This window comes from Macrobrachium rosenbergii, chromosome 41 (assembly GCF_040412425.1).
Source record: "Macrobrachium rosenbergii isolate ZJJX-2024 chromosome 41, ASM4041242v1, whole genome shotgun sequence".
Classification (NCBI taxonomy): Eukaryota; Metazoa; Arthropoda; class Malacostraca; order Decapoda; family Palaemonidae; genus Macrobrachium; species Macrobrachium rosenbergii.
The window spans coordinates 89,390,488-89,412,987 of NC_089781.1; the positions used below are offsets into that span (position 1 = coordinate 89,390,488).

Below are 22,500 nucleotides of genomic sequence, written 5' to 3' on the forward strand. Positions count from 1 at the left end.
TTCAAAGAAAATAAATAAATAAATAAATAAATAAATAAATAAATACATACATAAATAAATAAACATTCATTTTGTGGTGAAGTCTTCAAAGATAATAATAAATGATAAATAAATATGCTACGTCCAAATAATAATATTTCTTTTAGTTTATCGAAAATGGTTTAACAAATTGTATGTATGTACGTATGTTTGTATGCAAAAATAGTTTAACAAATTATATGTATGTATGTGTATGTATGCGAAAATAGTTTAACAAATTATATGTATGTATGTATATGTATGCAAAAACAGTTTTACAAATTATATGTATGTATGCAAAAATAGTTTAACAAATTATATGTATGTATGTGTATGAATGCGAAAATAGTTTAACAAATTATATGTATGTGAAAATAGTTTAACAAATTGCATGTATGTATGTATGTATGCAAAAATAGTTTTAACAAATTATATGCATGTACGCATGCAAAAATAGTTTAAGAAATTATATGTATGTATGTGTGTATGTATGCGAAAATAGCTTAACAAATTATATGTATGTAAATAGTATTAACAAATAGTTTAACAAATTATATGTATGTGAAAATAGTTTAACAAATTGTATGTATGTATGTATGTATGTATGCGAAAATAGTTTAACAAATTACATGTATGTATGTATGTATAAACAACAATATACATCTTTCGACTTCCGAGTCTAAACCCCAGTAAAACTGAGGCATTAATGCATGCATGTATGTAGATCACCCGAACGGCGGCGTCAACCTTTTCAAATAAGATCTTCCCGAAGAAGTTGGGAGCGATCTTGCAATATGGCGACACATTATTCGACGCTCATGGCAAGTTAACGAAATGATTTGCATATTAAAACGTCCCGCGTCAGAAGACGCGCGCTTCCTGCGCCCGTCGTCAAGTCTGTCTGTCTGTTGTCGCTTGTCAGTCCAGAGAGAGAGAGAGAGAGAGAGAGAGAGAGAGAGAGAGAGAGAGAGAGAGAGAGAGAGAGAGGTGAATGACTGACTCTCTTGAAATTTAGTCTTGTTGTTTCTCATCCTTTATGCAGTGGGTAAGTAAAAGTCTGTCCAGGTGATCGTGGCGTTTTTCGACCAGTTTCGATTTTTTTTTCGTGGCCTTTTTCGGCCAGTTTCGAGATTTTTTTTTTCGAGGTGTTTTTCGACAAGTTCGAGATTTTTTATCGTGGCGTTTTTCGACCAGTTTCGTGTTTTTTTTTTCGCGGGGTTTTTCGATCAGATTCGAATTTTTTCCCCGTGGCGTTTCTCGACCAGTTTCAATTTTTTTTTTTGTGGGGTTTTCGACCGGTTTCGATTTTTGTTCGTGGCGTTTTTCGACCAGTTTCAAAATTTTTTGTGGGATTTTTCGACCAGTTCGAATTTTTTCCGTGGCGTTTTTCGACCAGTTCGATTTTTTTTTTCTCTATCTTGGAAATGGCCGAATTACTCGGGCATGTAAGTCCATACGCCGGCACGTAACTAATGCGTCTGTCTGTGTACCCGTTTGCGTTGTGTTTGTATTGTGTTCGTGTTTAATACTCGTCTCATAACGCAAGTGAAAGGGGAAATTGTGGTGATTCTCATGGATTGACATTAAGTAGTGCTTCTCCCATCTGGCGTTATTTTGTGCTCCGTATCCGCGTCCAAAAATTATCTACAAGAAATTGGAATATTTCCTATAACAAGTCATACATATTCTGAAAGAGAAATATCTGCAAGTTTGTGTTGTGTTCATGTTCACTGTTCGTGTTTGTGAGAATATAGCACAACGAAGGAATGAACAAAATCCTCAGATGATGGTGAAACTGATACATCTCTAAGTAAAACATTACATAGCGAGGGAGTGCGCGCTTGCTTGCATTGCGTTCCTGTGTCTCGGCGCGTGCATGAGCAGGAAGGAATGGAAATGGTTTTTAGATGCAAGTATCATTACCCTATCAATAAACAAATAAGAGATGGTCATTCAATGGGAACACTAATCATTGAAGTATTAGCAAGATATACGCAGTCAGGAAAGATGGCTGCCAAGGAGGTGTTCTAAATAGCCATGTATTTTGTGAACAGAGAGAAATCAGAATTTCAACAAATTTACCATCATCTTACCAAATTTAACGTTTCATGGAATATTAATGGAATATTATCGAGTCTTATATTAGTTTTTTTCATACCAACACTATTTTTGTGAAGTGGGATGAATTTCTTCCCTTAAAAGGTGTCTGGTGAAATTATTGCATTTTAGTGGAATTGTACATTGATATAGATAATATATATATATATATATATATATATATATATATATATATATATATATATATATATATATATACACATATATATATATTATATATATATACTGTATATATATATATACATTTTATATATACACACATAAATATAAATGTACATATATAGATATAGATACATACATTATATATATTATATTATATATATACACACATGTATATATATATATATATATATATATATATATATATATATATATATATATATATATATATATATATATTGGATGACGTTGGCAGCCTCAGACATCTCCACCCTAGGTGCAACCAACCATATTCAACTAACTACCAGGTATAAATTAATCATTGCTGGGTCAGCAGGGAAAGGGGCGTGCTGACAGAAGTAATTCCCCCTAGAAGTAACTGATTCCCGAAAACTCGATAACTTTAAATTCGTTACTGCCTATGTCTTCACGGAATTCAGGCATCACCTGGCTACGCAATTAAACCATCCACTTTAAGAAATTTGGGCAATATTTCCATTTAAATAGGTCGGTTTTGTTGTGTGCCGGTAACTCTGGGTCTCTTAGATGTGAATTCAAGCCCGCTCGACAACATTCATATGCATCATGCATATATATAATTATACACTAGCAGAATCAAGGGGGCACTGTGCCCCACCATGAAAAATAATGACAAAGTAATAATACTGAAGATTTAGATAATAACATTAATGGGAAATATAAAAATGGGGGAAAAAATAAAAAATCTATGTATATACTGTATATGTCTATGTATATATATACACACATATATATATATATATATATATATATATATATATATATATATATATATATATATATATATATATATTATATATATATATATAAATATAAATATATATATATATATATATGGATAATATGAAAATTTGGGCCCTGAAATTTTTCTGGATATATTGTATATGTGTGTGTATATATATATATATATATATATATATATATATATATATATATATATATATATATATATATATATATATATATATATATATATATATATATATATATATATATACAAACACACATACATATATACATACATATATATGATTTTGTGCCTTCAGAAACTTCGGTGTCTTATTACGTTTAGATTCATCTCGCATTATATATGTGAATGTAATCACCATACACTAACGTATAGGTATAAATTTACGTCAGTATGTTGCATATTGTACAGGCTCAGTGGCAGTAGCAACAAATTCAAAATAACCAGTATTTACAACTCTCGTGAGCTTCCCATTACTATATCACTAATGATCCGCGCACGCAAAACGCGATAGTTCAACACATTTGCTTTAACGAAGCCTACAGTAAGTTCGAGGTATGGACACGCCCGAATTGCCAGGCATTCACCAAGAGAACAAGTAAAAATGATCAGTTTTTTCGGCGCAAAGAAGTTTTCTGTACAGCGTATAATCAAGGCCATTTAAATAGATCTATCTTTCGGTGTTTCGGTATAATGCTTATGAACCGCGGCACATGAACTGTAACCATAGATGGTGGTTCTATGTCGCTGCCGGACGCACGATTATGGCTATCTTTAACATAAATACAATAAAAACACTGAGGCTAGAGGGCTGCACCTTTGGCGTGTTTGATGATAAAAGGTGGATGACAAAATAATTTGCATACTGAAGTTTTAAGATCTAAAAACGGACAGAAAAATGGGGACATATAAAAGTGCCGACAGACAAAAATACAAAATTTTCTTTTACAGAAAACTAAAAATGGACTTACGTGCTGTTAACCGACATCCATACTCTTTTTATCTTAACCTAACCTCCCAAAAGTTGATTTTTCGATAGCTATAACAACGATCTGCAAGCGATTACACCACCATTTAGGAAAAGGGCAAAATCATCACCTTAAAAATGCCTTTAGTTCAAACTGGTGACAATCAGCGAGATAAAACGCAGCGTTCATAGCGATCTACGGAGTCGACTTCCCAGCCTCCATTACCAAAACAAACTCTTCTTCTTCTTGGATTCTCGTCTCTGCGACTGATTGCTCATTGAACGGACTCGCTGCTAAGCCGACGCCGTTCAGGTTCATCTTTAATGCAGCGCCGGAGTCTTCCGGTGAATCTGTTGCCCGTGGAATGGAACCCAAATATCACTTACACTTCGTTAAACAATTGGTCGAACGTTTTTTTTTTACTCTCTCTCTCCCTTTCGCATCTGGCTAAAAACTAAAAGAGAGAAAAAACAGGTAGAATAGTCAACTTTTAGACTTCTTTTCGGGAAAAAGAGCAGGTGCTAAAAGTCACCTGAAACCCCGCAATTAACTATGAAACGACGGAGAGAGAACAATGCCGCTCTCTTCCGTACGCAAATTACACATCCCATCTGCCAGACAACGAAATTTTCTTGTTTTCGTCTCTCTCTCTCTCTCTCTCCGGGATGCAAGGAGCTGATTTCCTTTCTTTGTTTTTTATCCATATTTATTTTTCGGTTTCAAGGAAGGCACTGAATTAGGGTGATCTAAATAACATCACCCCGAAATACGTGATAGGAACCACAGCCACCACTTTCCAGGCACTGGAAATTTTCGTAGCTTACGCCAGATGAGTGAATTTATCACTTACTCAACAATGATATTATTTCAATTTCACACCTACCAGGAAGTTGTTCTTGTGTCGAATAAAAAACAAAGTTGTTCTTGTGTCGAATAAAAAACAAAGTTGTTCTTGTGTCGAATAAAAACAAAGTTGTTCTTGTGTCGAATAAATAACAAAGTTGTTCTTGTGTCGAATAAAAAACAAAGTTGTTCTTGTGTCGAATAAAAAACGAGACTTCCTTTCAAACAGACTTCTGCAGGAAGTCTGTGAACAGGTCCCACAGGATAACCAGGGTCACTGACCTCCATAATTAAGCCCGCAAAGGGGCCTATTTTATTTATAAAGCTCTCACCCTCCCGGAGGATACCCCTATTAAACAAATTGATTTAAGCTGCACGTGGAAAAAAGACATACGACAAAATTCCTACTTTTAGAAAGCTCCTTCAAAACACGGAATCCATCCTGGAGCTAAAGAAGTCTCCGGAACTAAGGATGGATTCCTCCGGAGGAGGATGGGCTAACATATTATATATATATATATATATATATATATATATATATATATATATATATATATATATATATATATATATATATATATATATATAAAGCAGCATAAATATATATATATATATATATATATATATATATATATATATATATAATATATCCATATAATATATACTGTATATATATGTATATATATAATATTATCCAAAAATATTAGCATATATCCATGTAACTCAAATAATACTAATATTATAGAACATTATAAAACAACATTAATAATACTAGGCGTTCAGAGTCATGGACCCCAACCCACTCCTTCCCCAAAAGAAAAAAAAATGGCTTCTTTCTACACCAACATCATTTTCAGGGAAAGTTTTTCGGATCTCTCCCCGAAACTTTTTTTTTGCTCCAAGTAGCAAGTAGTACCGGCGGAAATTGGGAATCACTAAGTTCGTGGAAGCGGTGCCACTAGTGTTGGCCGAAGAGTGCCAGAAAACTTTGGTTTTCGACAAAAAAAAAAAAAAAAAAAAATCGAGTTTGGAAATCATTTTTACTATTTATTTGTTTTATTCTCTTTGAGGGAGGCGGACTTATTTATGAAATTTGGCTATTCCCTCCCCACCTCTCTCTCTCTCTCTCTCTCTCTCTTCATTTTCATCCCCTTTCTCTCTCTTTTTTTTTACATTCATCTTCCCCCTCTTCTCTTTCTATTTTCACCCTACCCTCTCTCTCTACATTTGCATACTCTCTCCTTCATTTCATCCCCTTTCTTTTTTATATTTACTTTCCCCTCTTCTCTTTCTATTTTAACCCTACCCCCCGCCTCTCTCTCTCTCTCTTTTCATTTTCATCCCCTTTCTTTTTTTTTTCAATTTCACCTTCCCCTCTTCTCTTTCCATTTTCACCCTAACACCCACCTCTCTCTCTCTCTCTCTTGATTCATTTTCATCCCCTTTGTCTCTCTTTTTTAATTCCCCTTTGTCTCTTTTTTTATATTCACCTTCCCCTCTTCTCTTCTATTTTCTCTCTCTCTCTCTCTCTCTCTTTCTCTCTCTCTCTCTCTTTAGTTCGGGGGAAGGTGGTTTACATTGATCATTAGAAAAAGTACGATTTTTTTTTTTTTCAGTATTCACCACGCAAAGTCCGGTGGATTTATTTTCAACATAAATCTGGAATTGTACCACTTACTTTAACAGACACCCTCTCGACTAGTTATTTTACACAATGAACTCCGTTCTGAAATATCCCGTTATATTTTGTCATAATACAACTCTTCTCTCATATTGCTGAAAAGGGTTAACTCTATGAGCTAATGATGTAAGGACGGCTTTCAATACTGAGATTTCATTTTGCAACAAAAATCATTTTGAAATTACGAATTTTCTCCGCTCTAAATCACAATGTAGACAAGCACGTGCCATATACAATAAGTTTCATGCTAGTGTGTGTATATAAATGCATGGCGACCTCGGGTCGGGGCGTTTTATGGATGGGTGCCCATCAAGAAGCTGAGGTTTCATTTTGCAACAAGAATCATTTTGAATTTACGAATTTTGTCCGCTCTAAATCACAACATAGGCAATCATATGCCATATATAATAAACTACATACTAACAAATATATAAATGTATAGCGACCTCGGGTCGCGGTGGTTTATGGATGGGTGCCCATCAAGAACTGAAAGACGCTGCGATTTCATTTTGCAACAAGAATCATTTTGAATTCACGAATTTTGGCCGCTAAAAAAATCACAATATCGACAATCACATGCCATATACAATAAGCCACATGCTAGCGTGTATATAAATGTATAGCGACCTCGGGTCAGGGCGGTTTATGAATGGCTGATCATCAGTTATTGCAAGACGCCTCCGGTACATGAATGCCAATCATTGTTGGGTGGAACGGCCTACCTGATTTAGAATTCCAGGAACGCATAATCAGGTCTACAAATTTATTTGAAAAAGGAGTTTCTCCGAAGAAAAGTAGCTGACAGGCCTTGCATTTTATGCGCAGGTCTCTTTTGAACAGAACGGACATGTGCAAAAAAAAAAAAAATTAAAAAATAACACAAGATAATTATAGTGGAATATAAATCAGATATATAAACCTCGTCGGTATGATTACTCTAAAAGCACCTGTCAAGAAATGACAGTGGCTACTCAATAAATTATTATTATTATTATTATTATTATTATTATTATTATTATTATTATTATTATTATTATTATTATTATTATTCAGAAGATGAACCCTATTCATATGGAACAAGCCCACCGCAAGGGGCCACTAACTTGAAATTCAAGCTTCCAAAGAATATTGGTGTTCATTAGGAAGAAGTAAATGGAAGCAAATGAAAATACAGAAAAAAGAGATCTCATTAAAAATGAAGAAATATATTAATAAATAAATAAACAGATAAAAATGTATTAAAATGCAAGGAGAATAGTGTTAGGGCAGTAATGCATTGCATCTTCCCTCGAACTTTTTTGAAGTCCAAATGAACGACAGTAATGAAGTTCGTCTTTACGTTTGATGCAAATAAAGTCTTATATTTGCATAAACGAGTCATAAACACAAGTCGGTGACTTATCGCATACAAATCGCAAACAATCGACGACCGTGAGTGGAAAACGAACATTTAGCAAATGCTTGATAGCAGAATAGAACAGAATATAGAATTTAGGCCAAAGGCCGAGCGCTGGGACCTCTGAGGTGATTCAGCACTGAAATGGAAATCAAAAAGGTTTGAAGGTGTACTAGGAAGAAAACCTCACAGTTGCACTACGATCCAATTGTTAGGAGAGGGCTGAAGAAAGTAAGATGGAAGAAAGAGAATATGAACGGAGGTACAGTAAAAGGAATGAAAGGGGTTGCGGCTAGGGGCCGAAGGGACGCTGCAAAGAACCCTACAGTGTACCGCGCTGGGTGCACTGATGGCACTACGGGGAATGCTTGATAATCATATAGAATCACTGGTTAGAGTTATAAACAAGTCGTTGACTTGTATTTAGCTTGTCTGTGATGTATCAGCGGTAAGTTGTCGACATGTTTTGTGTTAAATCGGCGCAATCATATTTTTACCAGATTTGTTAAAGTCAGAATATTGAAGTTGAAATTCAACTGACTGTTGTAATGTTGGAATGGAATGGAATGTTTTACAGATTTAGGATCAGGCCATCTGGGATCTGTGGTTAACTGCTGGAAAAATATTGTTGTAGGTTCGAAAGGTTCAAGAAAATCGCAGATTATGAATTATTGTTAGGAGATATTATTATTAGTTAAAGATTTTATGAATGGAGGTACAGTAAAAAGGATGAAAGGGGTTGTTTATTTTAGGGGCCGAAGGGACAGTAGTAATGAGACAAGAGGTTTAGAGATAAAGGTTGTGAAATTACTGAAATTTACTATTACTCATTGATTTATCGTCATGAAGCTGCATCAAATTGTGAATTTCAACTCAGAATTATTATTATTACTACTTTATAAATTATTTCACCTGAGAAATTCTGAGATTATTCATCTATTATTATAGACTGCATCTGAAAAAACAACGTGAGAAGTGAAACACGGGTCAGTTGGGTTCGTTTTGTTTTATCAGATTTGGAAACAACGTCAGTTGTTATTTAGCTGGTTGTGTTTGTTCTAACTGTTTTACAATGTAGGATCATCCCTCTCGCTGGATATCTGTATCACAGAGTTGTTTGTGCTAATTATTATTATTATTATTATTATTATTATTATTATTATTATTATTATTATATTACTATTTTATTATCATTCTCGCGCCACATCATCGTGAGAAGGCAGCAATCAGTTGGTTCTGTTTTAGCATCCTGGAAACGACGTCAGCTCCCTAAAACAATATGACATTAGCGATATTACTATTATTATTATTAGTCGTTATTATTATTATTATGAACGGGATCGTGATTATTATTATTATTATTATTATTCTCGAGTCACATCATCGTGAGAAAGTGACGTGACGAGTTTTGTTTTGATCTTGATGGTCAGCTGAATAAAACAACAGCATTAGCGACAAACTCCGATCCTCTACATTACTCCAGAACCAATAGAGCCGCCATTCTACCTTCAGTGAAAATACCTTCGCATAGGCAACGAAAATCTGACATAAAATTCCATTTGTTTCCTCAAATCAACTGAGAATCTGCCGAATGTTCCAACGGACAGATACTCACACTGCGTCATTCTAATTCATCTGAGTCCCGCCAGAGGACGCCAGGTCCGTACTGCGTCATAATGGCGCCGGTTAGCGGGATATGACGATGAGATCACCGGAAGCCCACGTGGATCGGACGCATGAATGCCGTAGTATAATATCTTCTTCATTTCATTTCAAAATTCGGATCCAAGGTTTTCAGTGGAAAACGCGTTAAACGATTTATAGATTCGAGAAGTTTAGAGTTTATTGACCGTTGTTTAAAAGCTACTGATTAGCATTTAGTTAACGATAAATTTTGGTTAACAACACACAAAACGTATGTTTCCTGTGTGTGTTATAACCTTTACACAATTATAACCTTTAACCGATTACCGTTTGTGCGAAGGCCGATAGATAACACGAGAACGTTTCTGACAGTGAATGACGTTAACAGATATATATGTCATTTAGTTATATTATTTGGAAATGATACTGGTTACCATTCTTTCATTTCTATTGTTCCCATCTATCACTCTTTCCGATAACTACTTCCCCAATTGGTTGTAAATTTATATTTTATTTCTCTCTCTATGTATGTATGTATGTATATATGTATATGTATACATTATATATATATTATATATATGTATATATGTATATATATATATATATATATATATATATATATATATATATATATATATATATATACTGTACATTTATATTTTTGTTTTTGTTTACATAAACATAGCATTTCGTGCATCTGCACCCTTTATTCCCTCAGCATATTTCTTTTCTTTGTAACTGATGTCTTGAAGGAATTTTTCTTATATATATATATAAAAAAAGTTAGAAATCAGGCCTGGGTGAAACCATATTTCTATTAACTAAAGTTATTAGGGGAGAATTGAGCCACATGAGAAGGGAATATTCCAATCATGAAAATTTCAGTTTCTTTTTGAAGGAAATGAGAGTAACCAAAATTCATAAGGTGATTAAACTGTTGTATATTAGAAATCCACAATTATATAAACAAAAAATCTGTACGATTTGCAGAAGTTAAAATCAAAGGCTTTCGTACACCTGAACAGTGTTTCTCTTCAGTGTTTACCTTGAAGATTCTTAATGTCAGCACCGAGGAGGGACACCGTTCAGGTGTTCGAAAGTCTGTTTTAGTTTTCTGAAAAGAAAACTATTGTGCCGGCTTTGTCTGTCCGTCCGCACTTTATTCTGTCCGCCCTCAGATCTTAAAAACTACCTAGGCTAAGAGGGCTGCAAATTGGTATGTTGATCATATGAACTGTTTTGGCGTAGGTCTCAGAGGAATTCGAATATAAAACTAACATCTCTCTTCTTTTATGGCAATAATATATTGGTCCGCTGGTATGGTCGCTAGTGTCGTGACACGCCGCTCAGATGTCGCGAGTTCGCGCCTCCCCCAGGGCGATGAAAAAATCATTGGCTCTGTAGTTACTGCTGCAGTGTGGGGTCTGCGGTGGGAGGTTAAAACCGACATTCTTTGGAAGCTTGAATTTCAAGTCAATGGCCCCGTGGCCTTGTTCCATGTGAGCAGGTTTCAGCTACCGAAATATAATAATAATAATAACAACAATAATAATAATAATAATAAAAATCCCACTTCTAATTTCATGAGATACACTGGCGATTTCTGCAATCATATTTTTTAAAAAGAAATTGTTCTTGAAACTTGGTAAATCACGCATTTTCCCATCTTTACTGATCGATTTTATGGAATTTAGGCTGTCAAACCAATCTCCGGGCTATTTCGGCCATTCAGCGCTTAAGACTTTGAAAAGAGGGAGTTCGAGTGGCTGGACAGCAAGGAAAAGAGATCCAGAAAATAAAGGAGATGAAGTACGAGGATCTAATGGTGGAACTGGGAGAAAACCCCACAGTTGCACTGAAAAGTAACAGTTAGAGGTGCTGGACAGCAAGATTGAAGACAGGAAGTGGGAATGGAAGTAAAGTAAAAGGCTAAAAAGTGGGTGCAGCTAAGGACCGAAGAGACGCTGCAACCAACCTTCAGTAATGCCTACAGTGCATCTCACGTGCTGCACTGTAGCCATTACCACAGGGTGATTGCAGCGTCTCTTCGGCCCTTAGCTGCACCCACTCTTCAGTCTTTTTCTTTACTTCCATTCCCACTTCCTGTCTTCAATCTTGCTGTCCAGCACCTCTAACTGTCACTTCTTAGTGCAACTGTGGGGTTTATTCCCTGTTCCACCTCTAGATCCTCGTACTTCATCTCCTATTTGTTCCGGATCTCTTTTCCTTGCTGTCCAGCCACTCGAACTACCTCTTCACAGTCTTAGCGCTGAATGGCCGAAAGTGCCTCAGTACTTGGCTTGACACACTAGATTTCATAAAATCAAATCAATTACAATTTTTTTTTGAGGTTAGCGATGTACAGAGACATTAGTCTCTGTTCATATTGTCCTTTGTATAACTAAAAAGTATTATTATTATTATTATTATTATTATTATTATTATTATTATTATTATTATTATTATTATTATTATTTCTCCGGTCATCAGGCTGCGGTAGGTATTATTATTATTATTATTATTATTATTATTATTATTATTATTATTATTATTGTTAAACGACAGACCAACACAGCCAACAATTCAATAATGGCGGAAGAAAGCTGTGAGATACAAACACTCGAAAAGAAGAAATCCATTTCAAATTAAACAACTTCCAAAAGATCTCGGTTCTAAAAACAGATTTCCCTCTTAAGATCTCCGACAGAGACCACCTCTTCTTGAGAACCGACGCAGAATTTCAAGAATTCCGTCTTTATGAACAGAGTGAGATATTGGTGTTCTGACTTCTGACAAAAAAAAAAAAATCACAAAAAAAATAAAGTCTGACCGACGAAATGTCGAGAAGAAAAAACAAACTAAAAGTTAAAAAAAAAAACCTTCATAAACATATATAGACGCCATGATATTCCAATGACCTTTAAAAGTGTTGAGGAACTTGAAAAATCATATTCTTTTCTCCCGACATGAATTTCAAAGTACTTTACTTTTTTGTAATACTTTTTTCTTATTTTTTTGTTCTTAAATGTATGTTTATGAAAAGTTCATCTTGCCACAATTTTCTTTATCTTCACTCGACTAACTATCTTCGGAGTTTCTTGAATGTCACATCTAAGGTTAAGTAAGTAAGTTAGCGAGTGTTAGTGAGATAAAATTATTAAAAAAAACAAAAATGAAATTATTGAAGAGACTCGACGCGAAGGTATTTCCCAGTCGGGATTTATCCGGTTTTTTAAATTGTTTTTTACGTGAATAGAAGAAGAAGAAGAAGAAGAAGAAGAAGAAGAAGAAGAAGAAGAAGAAGAAGAAGAAGAAGAAGAAGAAGAACACTAACACCAAATAAAAGGAGAACATAAATTCGAAGACAAAAAAGCAGGAATATAAAAAGAGGAAGATGATGATGAAGAACAATAGCTAGCTAGATAGCAGACAAAGAATGAAATGTAAAGCAAGTCAAATGAGGAAAGGAGGAGGAGGAGGAGGAGGAGGAGGAGGAGGAGGAGGAGGAGGAGGAGGAGGAGGAGGAGGACGACGACGACGACGACGACGACGACGACGACGAAGAAAATATACACAAGAAGAAAAGAAGAAGGCCAATTAAGGGATTTAATCCAAATCAGCGATCTACTGAACAAGATATTCGTCGCCAGGAGAAGGCCTCTGAAATCAGCTTTCGCCAAATTGAACTTTCATTAAATAATGGCCCCTTTCACTTGTTCCTCAGATATATTCATAATAGATAAATACTGCCCTAAATTGGAAGACTGCAGTATCTGCAAAACTACAAAACTGGGAAAAATGGTATAGATACTCCCTTACCTTACCATTGATTTTGCAGATAGTGTAAATGGGACCCCCTAAATATTCGTGGAAAGCACTGAAGAATCATTCTGAAACTGCGGTAACTTGTGTATTAGTATTTCAAAAATTTTGCAGATACTGCAGTTTTCCATTTTTGGGCAGAATACAGAGGCACACGTGTGAACTGACAAAAAAAAAGGCATAATCATTACCGTAATTTTCAACGCAGAGACCAATCTTACTGAAAATTCTAACCTGATGACACTGAAAAGGATCATACGAAAATATGGAAGAAAATGCATATTTAACTAATTCTTCAAGTTATGGAACGTGCAAAAAATTATATAAACTTTGCCTCATTCTAAAGTCCACCTTGGGCAATTCGTTTGAGCCGAGGAAAATCAGGAACATAAATTCAGTACATTGGATTTTGACAGGTGAGGTTAAGATCAAGATACAATGGAGTCGTTAGTTTCTGCTAAAACCTTTGAAGATTATTATTATTATTATTATTATTATTATTATTATTATTATTATTATTATTATTATTATTATTATTATTATTATTCAAATGCAAAAACACCTCAACTGAAAAAATTTCCACTGAAGAGAACGCCCATACGTGAATAAAACAAAACAAAAATTAAATATTCCTAGAAATATTTCATTTTTAAGCATTCGCTTTTTTAAACAAGACAGACGATAACTATTGTAAATCCACAACACTATCTAAAGCAGAAAACCGGAAATGCTAGGCATTTCACTGCTAATCGATTCCCAAGCTATCGTTTAACGATTTGATCAAAATCGAACGCACAGTACTGAGAAATGCTGTGCGCGTTTTGTGACTGTGCATATAGACAGTCTCACAGGGTATGTAAAAAAAAAAAAAAAAAAAAAAACTGATAGAAGTCAAACATTAATTTAGAATGTAGGTTCGGGAACAGAAAAGGCATGTAAAGCCATAGGAAGTTATTATTATTATTATTATTATTATTATTATTATTATTATTATTATTATTATTATTACTGAAAAAAAGGAAAACCTCCTCTTTGAGAATTGCGACTCTGCCTTGTGATTTGCCAAAAGTATTATTATTATTATTATTATTATTATTATTATTATTATTATTATTATTTATTATTATTACTGAAAAAGAAAACTTCCTCTTTGGGAATTGCGACTGTCTTGTCTTGTGATTTGACATTATTATTATTATTATTATTATTATTATTATTATTTTGTATTATTATTATTAGTCATCCTCACAGTCACTATTGGGGTTTTTATAGTGTGGGGTTCGGGTTGCATCCTGCCTCCTCCTCCTCCTCCATTATTATTATTATTATTATTATTATTATTATTATTATTATTATTATTATTATTATTATTGACAGTAAGCCGCCTTAACGACTTCTCATTTATTATTTCACCTGATTATCCAACAAGCGTTAAATGTGTGCGTATAAATAAACAGCCAAAAAACACACACACACACACACATACACACGTAAACACCTTGTCCCGCTGATTCGAAGAAGAGTTCCGACATTGGTGAAAGATATTTGCTCTTAACAGGGCCTCCATTAACGATTAATGAATGAACTTTCGCCGATTCTGCTATGAGGAGCTTGATCAGTTATACTACGTAACGATGTCAGTATATGGAGAGAGAGAGAGAGAGAGAGAGAGAGAGAGAGAGAGAGAGAGAGAGAGAGAGAGAGAGATCAGCATCCACGCATATTTGCGTATAATACTCTTGTTCTCTTTACGTAGTGCCGAATATAATGCCTGTTTTTACGCAAATTTTATTGTCATAGATATGTTTGTGCGTATGCAAACACAAACACAACACACACATACAAACACACACATGTATATACTTATGTGTGCGAGTCCCGTGCGAGTAAGGGGTGGATTATGTAACTGGGATTTAGTAAAATGTGGTGGGTCGAAAGAAGTTTGGGCGAGCGAACAACACACACACAGGTACATAAGTGTGCAAGTACCACGCGAGAAGGTCTAAGAGATGGATTATGTACCTGGGACTTAGTAAAATGTGGTAGGTCGAAAGTAGACTGGGCAAGGTCGTGGGGCTAGCCACTTCATTCCCAGAGACTCGGGGTAGGAGGACGAACGAGGTGAAAGGCTTACGACCTCACTTCCTCCATCAGAAGCATAAAAAAGGAGAATTTCTGTCCTCTTGATTCATACCCTCAAAGAAGAAACGAAAATTGGCTGAAATAAATTTATATAGGGAGATTGCATAGTTGTGCTTCTATATGTAAATACCTTAATTTTATAATAATAATAATAATAATAATAATAATAATAATAATAATAATAATAATAATAATAATAAACAGATATGAAATTTACCTATTTTTATATGAATAGGTAGCATAGACATATATTTGTATACGTGTCTATATATCCTGCATTTTGTGTGTCTGTGTGAGTGTTTCAATGTAATTTATGGTCACTTATTTATTTATGAACACGAGTTGCAAAACACAAAGCTTTTCTTCCAGTTGGCGGATTACCTAAACTGAGAGAGAGAGAGAGAGAGAGAGAGAGAGAGAGAGAGAGAGAGAGAGAGAGAGAGAGAGAGAGAGAGAGAGAGAGAGAGAAAATCAGATCGGGTTCAGGTGTATCTCCTCCCAGTCCAATCTTTCTTTCCTTTCCGTATTCTAATGGTGAATTAGTTGGAAGTGACCTTTGGGAGAACGTGACGTTTGAACTTTTCCGGTCGCGGTGACATTCCAACTTCTGAACTGCGGTCATCCCGCTTTGAAAAGGGAAAAGAGAAAAACTGCTTGACTTTCCCACCCGATTCTCCCCCTCTCTCCCTTCCCCTCTCCCCCTCCCACTTTCCCACCTCCTCCCACCCCCCTCCCCCACCACCTCCACCTATTGTAAACACCCACTTAACTGAGATCGTGATTTGTGACTTTACCCGAAAAGGTCTCTGGCATTCACTTCAAAAAAAAAAAAAAAAAAATCTACCGCCAACATCGCTACCGCAGCCGATACTATTGCAATAGCGGTCCTTGGTGGCTGATGTTTTTGGGAAAAGTTGAAGGTAGGTGGTGGATGAGAGAGAGAGAGAGAGAGAGAGAGAGAGAGAGAGAGAGAGAGAGAGAGAGAGAGAGAGAGAGAGAGTAACCCAGAGGACCAGCCAGTGCCCGGAAAGTCCTTGTTCTCATTCCTAGAGACGTCATCAGTCGCTAGACGACCTCAGTTTTACGTATGTCTGTCAATCTGTCTTCGCCATCAACTCGTCCTTTCCCCCAATCCGTCTCTTTTGAAATTAGACAAAATTGATTTTTCAACTGCCAAACGCCTATGCTCAATCACGCCTCCTTGCAATCGCGTCTCGCAAACTCCTCTGTTGCCATTTGGTCTCTCTTTTTTTTTTTTTTACCAATCAATCTTTTCTTAATGTTATCTTTGTCTTTTTTCATAAGCCTTTCACACTAAAATAAAAAACCGATGTCCTTTATTGCATACTGTTGCAATGACTCGTATGGCAACTGGTTTTCCTACATGAAATTGCTCGTTATTTGTTAGTCTGTTCCTTTATAGTTTTCTTGAAAGAAAACTACTGTGCCGGCTTTGTCTGTCCATCAGCACTTTTTCTGTCCGTTCTAAGATCTATAAAACTACTGAGGCTAGAGGGCTGCAAGTTGGTATACTGATCATCCACCCTCCAATCATCAAACATACCAAATTGCAGCATCAAATTTCCTTCGACCTTCTTTCCTCTAGATCTTATACAACAACAACAACAACAACAATAATAATAATAATAATAATAATAATAATAATAATAATAGTTCGAACGAAAATAACTGGGCTGACTGAAGCCCTAATTAACTTGAATACCACATTTTCTCAGAAAAGAGACTGAAATAAAACAAAAAAAAAATTGGAAGGGTAAAATTCGGATAAAACAACAAAACGAAGGGACATGAACAACATTACAGTAAAAAAGTAAAATAGAAAAAGATGAAAAAATTTGAAATGATTTTTGTATGACAATACTGTATTATCCGAAAGAGGTAATAAGTATAAATATCTCAAAATAGCTATTAAGAAGGGTAGAAAGTTTTGTATCCTAAGAGAGGATAATAATAATAATAATAATAATAATAATAATAATAATAATAATAATAATAATAATAATAATAATAATAATAAGCTGACTGACAGAATGATGAAGAAAGTATCACTCATTGATGTCTCAGTACCAGGGGACATCAGAGTAGAGGAGAAAGAAAGAGAAAAAATTGATGATTATCAAGACCTGAAAATAGAAATAAGAAGTATTTGGGATAAACCAGCGGAAATTGTACCCATAATCACAGGAACACGAGGCATGATCCCAAGATCCCTGAAAAGGAACCTGGAAAAACTAGATGCCGAAGTAGCTCCAGGATTCATGCAGAAGAGTGTGCTACCAGAAACAGCACACATTGTGATAAAAGTGATGGACTCCTAAGGAGGCAGGATGCAACCCGGAACCACCCTACACTATAAATACCACCCAGTCGAATAGGACGACTGTGATATAAATAAAATAAAATAAGAAATAAAATAAATAAATAAATAAATTAATTAATAATAATAATAATAATAATAATAATAATAATAATAATAATAATAATAATAATAATAATAATAACACAGGAAGTAACTCGGCTATTACTAGACATAAAATCCAAAATATGGACGGTTTTGTTGTCTTTGTTTATATGCTTTAATTTGAACCTTTCATTACTGACAATTATTTGTCCTTGAGGCTATATACTCGACCCTACCTAAATACACAAGGTTATACGATCACTAATGATGTCGGGTATTCAGTTTGATGGATTTCTTTTGTCCCAAATATTAATGCGTAAAAGTCTTTTAGCAGAGGCTAAATTATTCTTCCAACGTATTTAAATTCAAATGCATCAGTCCAATCCCAAATCATGGATCAACTAGGATTTGCTAATATACAAGCCTGGCGTTGGTATCAGTTCATACTCTGCTATAATAATGGCAATCACCCGGTTCTCACGAACAATTTATAAATAGATAAGGAAATAGATAGAAAGATAGTTAGACAGACAGATAGGTCAGCAATTTATTTCAATTTCGATTTAGCGGCAAACAGAGATAAAATACTGACAAAAAATAGCGCCAGATAAATTATACTTTTCCTAAAGCACTTTTGTACGTCGTAACGTTTCCGACAAGACTGATCGTCTCCTGACTTTAAAGCCAATATTTGTGCATGGAAAGGGAATGAATTATCTCTTCTTCATCTGCGGCGCAAGTGCCGTCAGTGCGCCTCAAGTGGTGCACTGTAGGCATTGCTTAAGGTTCTTTGCTGCGCGCCTTCCGCCCTTAGCTGCAACCCTTTTCGTTCCTTTTACTGTACCTCCTTTCATATTCTCTTTCTTCCATCTTCCTTTCCACGCTGCGAGGTTTTCCTCCTGTTACACCTTTCAAACCTTTTACTCTCAATTTCCGTTTCAGCGCTGAATGACCCCATAGGTCCCAGTGCTTGGCCTTTGGCCTAAATTCTATATTCAGTTTAATTCAATTCCAGTAGACTTACGGATCTGGCTATGTGCGAGACAGTTGGAGAAAGGAGACAGTGAACTGAATAAGGTGATATAGAGGGTACCTGCCATATCTTGATTATGCCTAACGTGGTTGTGAAATTCTCTGGTCTCCAAATATTTAAGTAAGGAGCTCTCGGCTGACGTCTCCTGAATTTCAGGTGTATCGCTTTTATTTTCTATTCCCTCACAATAAATTATCTATCGCCTTTTCCTGCAGGCTGATTTCCCTTTAGAACCCTCTTGGGCTTATAGTCTGTTGAATCTGTTCACGAGGGTATTCAGCTGAAGATTTAAAGAAAGAGTGTCCAAGATTTGAACGCGTCAGTCAACAGATTGAAGCAAATGGCAAATATTTGATGTTGACACAATCGGACTATATCTCAAATCATATACAAGTCTAAAACATATCGCAAACACGAGCATTGTATAAACATACACACACACACACGCACCTACACTGATGCGACAGCATATCCGTGCGTGCATAAGCAGACATCCACATTTTAACAAGCAGATAAGGACACAACACTTAACCAAAATACATTTAAAACTCAGCGCACCAAACTCCTAAGTGCAGTCTTCTAATGACGGTGGGTTATCGCAAGACTGTCTAGAAGCGTAGGCTAATCTTTTTCACATAAAAAAAAAACTTAGCTGTCGTCACATTTAAAAAAAAACTTATCTGTCGTTTCGGTGCGGCGACCGGCTCTCTCACATGAAACCCCCTCCTGAATATTTGGTAAGTAAGCGTAATTCGCCTAATTTGGGAACAAGCCACTTAAACTCGGCTTTTACAACTTAAAAAAAAAAAAAAAAAAGTTTTCTATTTATCCGCTAATGACAAAATGTCAGTGATCTCCCATTTCGGCCACTGGCGGTCATTATCTTCTTCACGTCTCGTTTGGGTCTCGAGTTCGGGTTTAAAAGCGGTCCCGGAAAGTTTTTTTTTTTTTTTTTTTTTTTAAGTGGAGGTGATATAGAAGTTACCGAAATATTGATGGCTCGAGGAGGTCGGTGTGTAAAAGTAACTAGAAAATTGTCGACGCTTGGTCGAGGTGATGAAGAAGTAATTGGAATGTAATGCTTGAGAGAAGGTGACTTCGATTTTATCAGTGAGAGATATTTGCAATGCATACATTTTCGTAAAGTTTAAAATGTTTTATTATGAGATGATATAAGTAATCAGAAAATTAGTACGAATAAAGTTATTGTAGAAGTTACTGCAAGAGGAGCCTTTTGTGAAGGTAATATAGACTCTACAGAAAAGGTAATGATTTACGAAGGTTTATACTGAAAAGGCAAGGTAATATTTACTAGGAAATTAATGTATAGCGAAGGTAATGAAAATACTGCCAACTAAAAAGGAACTACAATTTTATTATCTGGACCATGGAAGTAACGTACAGTAGAGGTAACAAGGAAGACTCTCTTATCATAATATTCAGTGAAAGTCATATATAAGTAACACAAAGTGACCCCGTAGGGGGCTAGTGCCGTCAGTGCACCTCAAGCGGTGTACTGTAGGCATTACTAAAGGTTCTTTGCAGCGTGCCTTCGAGTCCTAGCTACAACCTCTTTCATTACTTTTACTGCACCTCCATTCATATTATCTTTCTTCCATCTCGCTATCCACCGCCTCTTAACAAATATTCCATATTGCAACCGCGAGGTTTTCCTCCTGTTACACCTTTCAGACCCACCTACTCTCAATTTCCTTTCCAGCGCTGAATGACCTCATAGGTTCCAGTGCTTGGCCTTTGGCCTCAACTCTATATTCAATTCAATTCAAAGCAGAGTGACTGTATAGTATATATAGTATATATATATATATATATATATATATATATATATATATATATATATATATATATATATATATATATGTATATATATATATATATATATATATATATATATATATATATATATATTGTATGGTATTTTAGAAGTTACTGAAAAGGCTCCGACTAGAGAACACAACATAATAAACGTGGAAACATACTGATTAGCATATGCAATATAAGTTGCAGTTCAGTTCATATTTAGCTAAGAAGTAGCAGAAAGCTAATGTTTAGAAAAGGCAAAAAAAAAAAGTGAAAAGAATTAACCGGACATCTGCATCTGTAGAAAAATAAAAGAAAAAGAAACTAAAGAATTCTACAACATAAATAAAAACAGAAAAGGAAATAAGAGGCGCCGTTGCAAAGGCTAGGCCTTGTCCTTGCAACTGAACTGGAGAGTGACGTCACACAGCCAATCTAATCACGGAATCTCGCTAAGCATCCTACGAGACAAAATTCGAGATCTACGAGACACCTAGAGACAACGAAAGCACTAAATGAGACGCACATCACAAAAAGAAATAAAATAATAAATAAATATATGAATAACATAAGCGGAATATACGAGAAGTAGGAAGCGAAACTGCATCTTTCCCCATTCACAACAAGTATGACACAATGAGAAACGCCGACGACTACAATTCAGGGTTAGAAGGAGGGAGGAAGAGAAGGAGGAGGAAAAGGTTTCCTCATGCATTATTGACTCGATTTACATCGACTTTGTTTCGTTCCCGGCATCTCAAACCTCTTCCCGCGAGCCGTGATGGCATACACACACACACACACACACAACACACACACTGGTTTTGACACTTCCAAGGGTAATAATGGGTCAGAGTGAGAGGGAAATGTTGGTCATCGATTTAACATTTTTCTGTGCAAATGTCTCCTCGTCGGATATGGACGATAATGCCCAGGTGGGAATGAAGATTTTGTCGTTATGTTCTATATTTCGTCGTAAGAGGGAGGTCTTAACCCTGGATGGGTTCCGCACCTCCGTAGGTGTGTGATTACTCGTCGAGGCCCTTCCGAGAGAGAGAGAGAGAGAGAGAGAGAGAGAGAGAGAGAGAGAGAGATGCATAAACAAACCAGATTCAAATGCAGATTCAGCGGATGTAAACAAAAAGAATTCACGGGGAAAAAAGAATCGGGGAACAATAATGATAATGACGACTGAAATAGTAATTATTATCACGTCTGAAATGATTTATGAGATCACGCACAAAGACACACACACGCACATTATATATATAAAAACCATACCTTAGTTTTACCAGACCACTGAGCTGATTAACAGCTCTCCTAGGGCTGGCCCAAAGGATTAGACTTATTTAACGTGGCTAAGAACCAATTGGTTACTTAGCAACGGGACCTACAGCTTATTGTGGAATCCGAACCACATTATAGCGAGAAATGAATTTCTATCACCAGATATAAATTCCTCTAACTCTTCATTAGCCGGCCGGAGAGTCGAACTCGGGCCTAGCGAGTGCAAGGCCACAACTCTGCCGACTCTCCCAAGGAAGAGCTTATATGGTATATAGGAAGAGCTTATATATATATATATATATATATATATATATATATATATATATATATATATATATATATATATATATATATAAACG

At 35.5% G+C, this 22,500-nt stretch overlaps 2 protein-coding genes across 2 annotated transcripts in view; one reads left to right on the forward strand and one right to left on the reverse strand.

Annotated features, from left to right (window-relative positions):
• Positions 1–22,500, reverse strand: part of dlt (codanin-1 like protein dlt) — a 172,670-nt gene that overhangs the window by 64,280 nt on the left and 85,890 nt on the right. The gene's annotated exons all lie outside the window — the stretch shown is intronic.
• LOC136826984 (uncharacterized) overlaps positions 1–22,500 on the forward strand; it is a 94,239-nt gene that overhangs the window by 9,029 nt on the left and 62,710 nt on the right.